Source organism: Hypomesus nipponensis, chromosome 15, assembly GCF_054491055.1.
Source record: "Hypomesus nipponensis isolate SF chromosome 15, ASM5449105v1, whole genome shotgun sequence".
In the NCBI taxonomy this organism is placed as follows: Eukaryota; Metazoa; Chordata; class Actinopteri; order Osmeriformes; family Osmeridae; genus Hypomesus; species Hypomesus nipponensis.
The window spans coordinates 527,501-532,500 of NC_140375.1; the positions used below are offsets into that span (position 1 = coordinate 527,501).

The window sequence follows — 5,000 nt, forward strand, 5'->3', positions numbered from 1 at the left end:
TTCACTTAGAAACTGAAATCTTGCAATATGCACAAGTAGTCCTTCATGAAAGGGGCTGGAAGCTGTTTTCATTTTTGACACGAGAGATAGAGAGAGAGAGACTACCTTGCATTGTCAATTGCTAAATCTGTATATGGATAAGTAGCCTATGGTTGTCAACTTATTTCGTACGGCCATACCAGCCTGGCAACGCCCGATCTCGTCTGATCTCGGAAGCTAAGCAGGGTCGGGCCTGGTTAGTACTTGGATGGGAGACCGCCTGGGAATACCAGGTGCTGTATGCTCTTTTGCTCATTCACTTAGAAACTGACATCTTGCAATATGCACAAGTAGTCCTTCATGAAAGGGGCTGGAAACTGTTTTCATTTTGACACGAGAGAGAGAGAGAGAGAGAGAGAGAGAGACCACCTTGCATTGTCAATTGCTAAATCTGTATATGGATAAGTAGCCTATGGTTGTCAACTTATTTCGTACGGCCATACCAGCCTGGCAACGCCCGATCTCGTCTGATCTCGGAAGCTAAGCAGGGTCGGGCCTGGTTAGTACTTGGATGGGAGACCGCCTGGGAATACCAGGTGCTGTATGCTCATTCACTTAGAAACTGAAATCTTGCAATATGCACAAGTAGTCCTTCATGAAAGGGGCTGGAAGCTGTTTTCATTTTGACACGAGAGGGAGAGAGAGAGAGAGAGAGACCACCTTGCATTGTCAATTGCTAAATCTGTATATGGATAAGTAGCCTATGGTTGTCAACTTATTTCGTACGGCCATACCAGCCTGGCAACGCCCGATCTCGTCTGATCTCGGAAGCTAAGCAGGGTTGGGCCTGATTAGTACTTGGATGGGAGACCGCCTGGGAATACCAGGTGCTGTATGCTCTTTTGCTCATTCACTTAGAAACTGAAATCTTGCAATATGCACAAGTAGTCCTTCATGAAAGGGGCTGGAAGCTGTTTTCATTTTGACACGAGAGAGAGAGAGAGAGAGAGAGAGAGACTACCTTGCATTGTCAATTGCTAAATCTGTATATGGATAAGTAGCCTATGGTTGTCAACTTATTTCGTACGGCCATACCAGCCTGGCAACGCCTGATCTCGGAAGCTAAGCAGGGTCGGGCCTGGTTAGTACTTGGATGGGAGACCGCCTGGGAATACCAGGTGCTGTATGCTCTTTTGCTCATTCACTTAGAAACTGAAATCTTGCAATATGCACAAGTAGTCCTTCATGAAAGGGGCTGGAAGCTGTTTTCATTTTGACACGAGAGAGAGAGAGAGAGAGACCACCTTGCATTGTCAATTGCTAAATCTGTATATGGATAAGTAGCCTATGGTTGTCAACTTATTTCGTACGGCCATACCAGTCTGGCAACGCCCGATCTCGTCTGATCTCGGAAGCTAAGCAGGGTCGGGCCTGGTTAGTACTTGGATGGGAGACCGCCTGGGAATACCAGGTGCTGTATGCTCTTTTGCTCATTCACTTAGAAACTGACATCTTGCAATATGCACAAGTAGTCCTTCATGAAAGGGGCTGGAAGCTGTTTTCATTTTGACACGAGAGAGAGAGAGAGAGAGAGAGAGAGACTACCTTGCATTGTCAATTGCTAAATCTGTATATGGATAAGTAGCCTATGGTTGTCAACTTATTTCGTACGGCCATACCAGCCTGGCAACGCCCGATCTCGTCTGATCTCGGAAGCTAAGCAGGGTCGGGCCTGGTTAGTACTTGGATGGGAGACCGCCTGGGAATACCAGGTGCTGTATGCTCTTTTGCTCATTCACTTAGAAACTGACATCTTGCAATATGCACAAGTAGTCCTTCATGAAAGGGGCTGGAAACTGTTTTCATTTTGACACGAGAGAGAGAGAGAGAGAGAGAGAGAGAGAGAGAGAGAGAGAGAGACCACCTTGCATTGTCAATTGCTAAATCTGTATATGGATAAGTAGCCTATGGTTGTCAACTTATTTCGTACGGCCATACCAGCCTGGCAACGCCCGATCTCGTCTGATCTCGGAAGCTAAGCAGGGTCGGGCCTGGTTAGTACTTGGATGGGAGACCGCCTGGGAATACCAGGTGCTGTATGCTCATTCACTTAGAAACTGAAATCTTGCAATATGCACAAGTAGTCCTTCATGAAAGGGGCAGGAAGCTGTTTTCATTTTGACACGAGAGGGAGAGAGAGAGAGAGAGAGACCACCTTGCATTGTCAATTGCTAAATCTGTATATGGATAAGTAGCCTATGGTTGTCAACTTATTTCGTACGGCCATACCAGCCTGGCAACGCCCGATCTCGTCTGATCTCGGAAGCTAAGCAGGGTTGGGCCTGGTTAGTACTTGGATGGGAGACCGCCTGGGAATACCAGGTGCTGTATGCTCTTTTGCTCATTCACTTAGAAACTGAAATCTTGCAATATGCACAAGTAGTCCTTCATGAAAGGGGCTGGAAGCTGTTTTCATTTTGACACGAGAGAGAGAGAGAGAGAGACTACCTTGCATTGTCAATTGCTAAATCTGTATATGGATAAGTAGCCTATGGTTGTCAACGTATTTCGTACGGCCATACCAGCCTGGCCATGCCCGATCTCGTCTGATCTCGGAAGCTAAGCAGGGTCGGGCCTGGTTAGTACTTGGATGGGAGACCGCCTGGGAATACCAGGTGCTGTATGCTCTTTTGCTCATTCACTTAGAAACTGACATCTTGCAATATGCACAAGTAGTCCTTCATGAAAGGGGCTGGAAGCTGTTTTCATTTTGACACGAGAGAGAGAGAGAGAGAGAGAGAGAGACTACCTTGCATTGTCAATTGCTAAATCTGTATATGGATAAGTAGCCTATGGTTGTCAACTTATTTCGTACGGCCATACCAGCCTGGCAACGCCTGATCTCGGAAGCTAAGCAGGGTCGGGCCTTGTTAGTACTTGGATGGGAGACCGCCTGGGAATACCAGGTGCTGTATGCTCTTTTGCTCATTCACTTAGAAACTGAAATCTTGCAATATGCACAAGTAGTCCTTCATGAAAGGGGCTGGAAGCTGTTTTCATTTTGACACGAGAGAGAGAGAGAGAGAGAGAGACCACCTTGCATTGTCAATTGCTAAATCTGTATATGGATAAGTAGCCTATGGTTGTCAACTTATTTCGTACGGCCATACCAGCCTGGCAACGCCCGATCTCGTCTGATCTCGGAAGCTAAGCAGGGTCGGGCCTGGTTAGTACTTGGATGGGAGACCGCCTGGGAATACCAGGTGCTGTATGCTCTTTTGCTCATTCACTTAGAAACTGACATCTTGCAATATGCACAAGTAGTCCTTCATGAAAGGGGCTGGAAGCTGTTTTCATTTTGACACGAGAGAGAGAGAGAGAGAGAGAGACTACCTTGCATTGTCAATTGCTAAATCTGTATATGGATAAGTAGCCTATGGTTGTCAACTTATTTCGTACGGCCATACCAGCCTGGCAACGCCCGATCTCGTCTGATCTTGGAAGCTAAGCAGGGTCGGGCCTGGTTAGTACTTGGATGGGAGACCGCCTGGGAATACCAGGTGCTGTATGCTCTTTTGCTCATTCACTTAGAAACTGACATCTTGCAATATGCACAAGTAGTCCTTCATGAAAGGGGCTGGAAGCTGTTTTCATTTTGACACGAGAGAGAGAGAGAGAGAGAGAGAGAGAGACCACCTTGCATTGTCAATTGCTAAATCTGTATATGGATAAGTAGCCTATGGTTGTCAACTTATTTCGTACGGCCATACCAGCCTGGCAACGCCCGATCACGTCTGATCTCGGAAGCTAAGCAGGGTCGGGCCTGGTTAGTACTTGGATGGGAGACCGCCTGGGAATACCAGGTGCTGTATGCTCTTTTGCTCATTCACTTAGAAACTGACATCTTGCAATATGCACAAGTAGTCCTTCATAAAAGGGGCTGGAAGCTGTTTTCATTTTGACACGAGAGAGAGAGAGAGAGAGAGACCACCTTGCATTGTCAATTGCTAAATCTGTATATGGATAAGTAGCCTATGGTTGTCAACTTATTTCGTACGGCCATACCAGCCTGGCAACGCCCGATCACGTCTGATCTCGGAAGCTAAGCAGGGTCGGGCCTGGTTAGTACTTGGATGGGAGACCGCCTGGGAATACCAGGTGCTGTATGCTCTTTTGCTCATTCACTTAGAAACTGACATCTTGCAATATGCACAAGTAGTCCTTCATGAAAGGGGCTGGAAGCTGTTTTCATTTTGACACGAGAGAGAGAGAGAGAGAGAGAGACTACCTTGCATTGTCAATTGCTAAATCTGTATATGGATAAGTAGCCTATGGTTGTCAACTTATTTCGTACGGCCATACCAGCCTGGCAACGCCCGATCTTGTCTGATCTCGGAAGCTAAGCAGGGTCGGGCCTGGTTAGTACTTGGATGGGAGACCGCCTGGGAATACCAGGTGCTGTATGCTCTTTTGCTCATTCACTTAGAAACTGAAATCTTGCAATATGCACAAGTAGTCCTTCATGAAAGGGGCTGGAAGCTGTTTTCATTTTGACACGAGAGAGAGAGAGAGAGACCACCTTGCATTGTCAATTGCTAAATCTGTATATGGATAAGTAGCCTATGGTTGTCAACTTATTTCGTACGGCCATACCAGCCTGGCAACGCCCGATCTCGTCTGATCTCGGAAGCTAAGCAGGGTCGGGCCTGGTTAGTACTTGGATGGGAGACCGCCTGGGAATACCAGGTGCTGTATGCTCTTTTGCTCATTCACTTAGAAACTGACATCTTGCAATATGCACAAGTAGTCCTTCATGAAAGGGGCTGGAAGCTGTTTTCATTTTGACACGAGAGAGAGAGAGAGAGAGAGACTACCTTGCATTGTCAATTGCTAAATCTGTATATGGATAAGTAGCCTATGGTTGTCAACTTATTTCGTACGGCCATACCAGCCTGGCAACGCCCGATCTCGTCTGATCTCGGAAGCTAAGCAGGGTCGGGCCTGGTTAGTACTTGGATGGG

The 5,000-nt window shown here is 46.9% G+C and overlaps 15 non-coding genes and 2 pseudogenes across 15 annotated transcripts in view; all 17 read left to right on the top strand.

Annotated features, from left to right (window-relative positions):
* Positions 1-165: 165 nt before the first annotated feature.
* LOC146256423 (5S ribosomal RNA) lies at positions 166-284 on the top strand. The gene has a single exon (XR_014730237.1). It is a non-coding gene; the product is annotated as a 5S ribosomal RNA (ribosomal RNA).
* A 184-nt stretch (positions 285-468) lies between these two features.
* Positions 469-587, top strand: LOC146256424 (5S ribosomal RNA). Its single transcript, XR_014730238.1, has one exon. It is a non-coding gene; the product is annotated as a 5S ribosomal RNA (ribosomal RNA).
* Positions 588-759: 172 nt separating this feature from the next.
* LOC146256425 (5S ribosomal RNA) lies at positions 760-878 on the top strand. Its single transcript, XR_014730386.1, has one exon. It is a non-coding gene; the product is annotated as a 5S ribosomal RNA (ribosomal RNA).
* A 182-nt stretch (positions 879-1,060) lies between these two features.
* LOC146256426 (5S ribosomal RNA) lies at positions 1,061-1,169 on the top strand (annotated as a pseudogene).
* A 174-nt stretch (positions 1,170-1,343) lies between these two features.
* On the top strand, positions 1,344-1,462 carry LOC146256427 (5S ribosomal RNA). The gene has a single exon (XR_014730669.1). It is a non-coding gene; the product is annotated as a 5S ribosomal RNA (ribosomal RNA).
* A 182-nt stretch (positions 1,463-1,644) lies between these two features.
* On the top strand, positions 1,645-1,763 carry LOC146256428 (5S ribosomal RNA). Its single transcript, XR_014730239.1, has one exon. It is a non-coding gene; the product is annotated as a 5S ribosomal RNA (ribosomal RNA).
* Positions 1,764-1,963: 200 nt separating this feature from the next.
* Positions 1,964-2,082, top strand: LOC146256429 (5S ribosomal RNA). The gene has a single exon (XR_014730241.1). It is a non-coding gene; the product is annotated as a 5S ribosomal RNA (ribosomal RNA).
* Positions 2,083-2,254: 172 nt separating this feature from the next.
* On the top strand, positions 2,255-2,373 carry LOC146256430 (5S ribosomal RNA). Its single transcript, XR_014730118.1, has one exon. It is a non-coding gene; the product is annotated as a 5S ribosomal RNA (ribosomal RNA).
* Positions 2,374-2,547: 174 nt separating this feature from the next.
* Positions 2,548-2,666, top strand: LOC146256431 (5S ribosomal RNA). Its single transcript, XR_014730854.1, has one exon. It is a non-coding gene; the product is annotated as a 5S ribosomal RNA (ribosomal RNA).
* Positions 2,667-2,848: 182 nt separating this feature from the next.
* Positions 2,849-2,957, top strand: LOC146256432 (5S ribosomal RNA; annotated as a pseudogene).
* A 178-nt stretch (positions 2,958-3,135) lies between these two features.
* On the top strand, positions 3,136-3,254 carry LOC146256433 (5S ribosomal RNA). Its single transcript, XR_014730242.1, has one exon. It is a non-coding gene; the product is annotated as a 5S ribosomal RNA (ribosomal RNA).
* A 178-nt stretch (positions 3,255-3,432) lies between these two features.
* LOC146256434 (5S ribosomal RNA) lies at positions 3,433-3,551 on the top strand. The gene has a single exon (XR_014730851.1). It is a non-coding gene; the product is annotated as a 5S ribosomal RNA (ribosomal RNA).
* Positions 3,552-3,735: 184 nt separating this feature from the next.
* On the top strand, positions 3,736-3,854 carry LOC146256435 (5S ribosomal RNA). The gene has a single exon (XR_014730491.1). It is a non-coding gene; the product is annotated as a 5S ribosomal RNA (ribosomal RNA).
* Positions 3,855-4,030: 176 nt separating this feature from the next.
* On the top strand, positions 4,031-4,149 carry LOC146256436 (5S ribosomal RNA). Its single transcript, XR_014730492.1, has one exon. It is a non-coding gene; the product is annotated as a 5S ribosomal RNA (ribosomal RNA).
* Positions 4,150-4,327: 178 nt separating this feature from the next.
* Positions 4,328-4,446, top strand: LOC146256437 (5S ribosomal RNA). Its single transcript, XR_014730908.1, has one exon. It is a non-coding gene; the product is annotated as a 5S ribosomal RNA (ribosomal RNA).
* Positions 4,447-4,618: 172 nt separating this feature from the next.
* On the top strand, positions 4,619-4,737 carry LOC146256438 (5S ribosomal RNA). Its single transcript, XR_014730243.1, has one exon. It is a non-coding gene; the product is annotated as a 5S ribosomal RNA (ribosomal RNA).
* A 176-nt stretch (positions 4,738-4,913) lies between these two features.
* The window catches only part of LOC146256439 (5S ribosomal RNA), a 119-nt gene continuing 32 nt past the window's right edge, over positions 4,914-5,000 (top strand). The window contains exon 1 of the ribosomal RNA XR_014730244.1: positions 4,914-5,000. This exon is cut by the window's right edge and continues 32 nt beyond it. This is a non-coding gene — a ribosomal RNA (5S ribosomal RNA).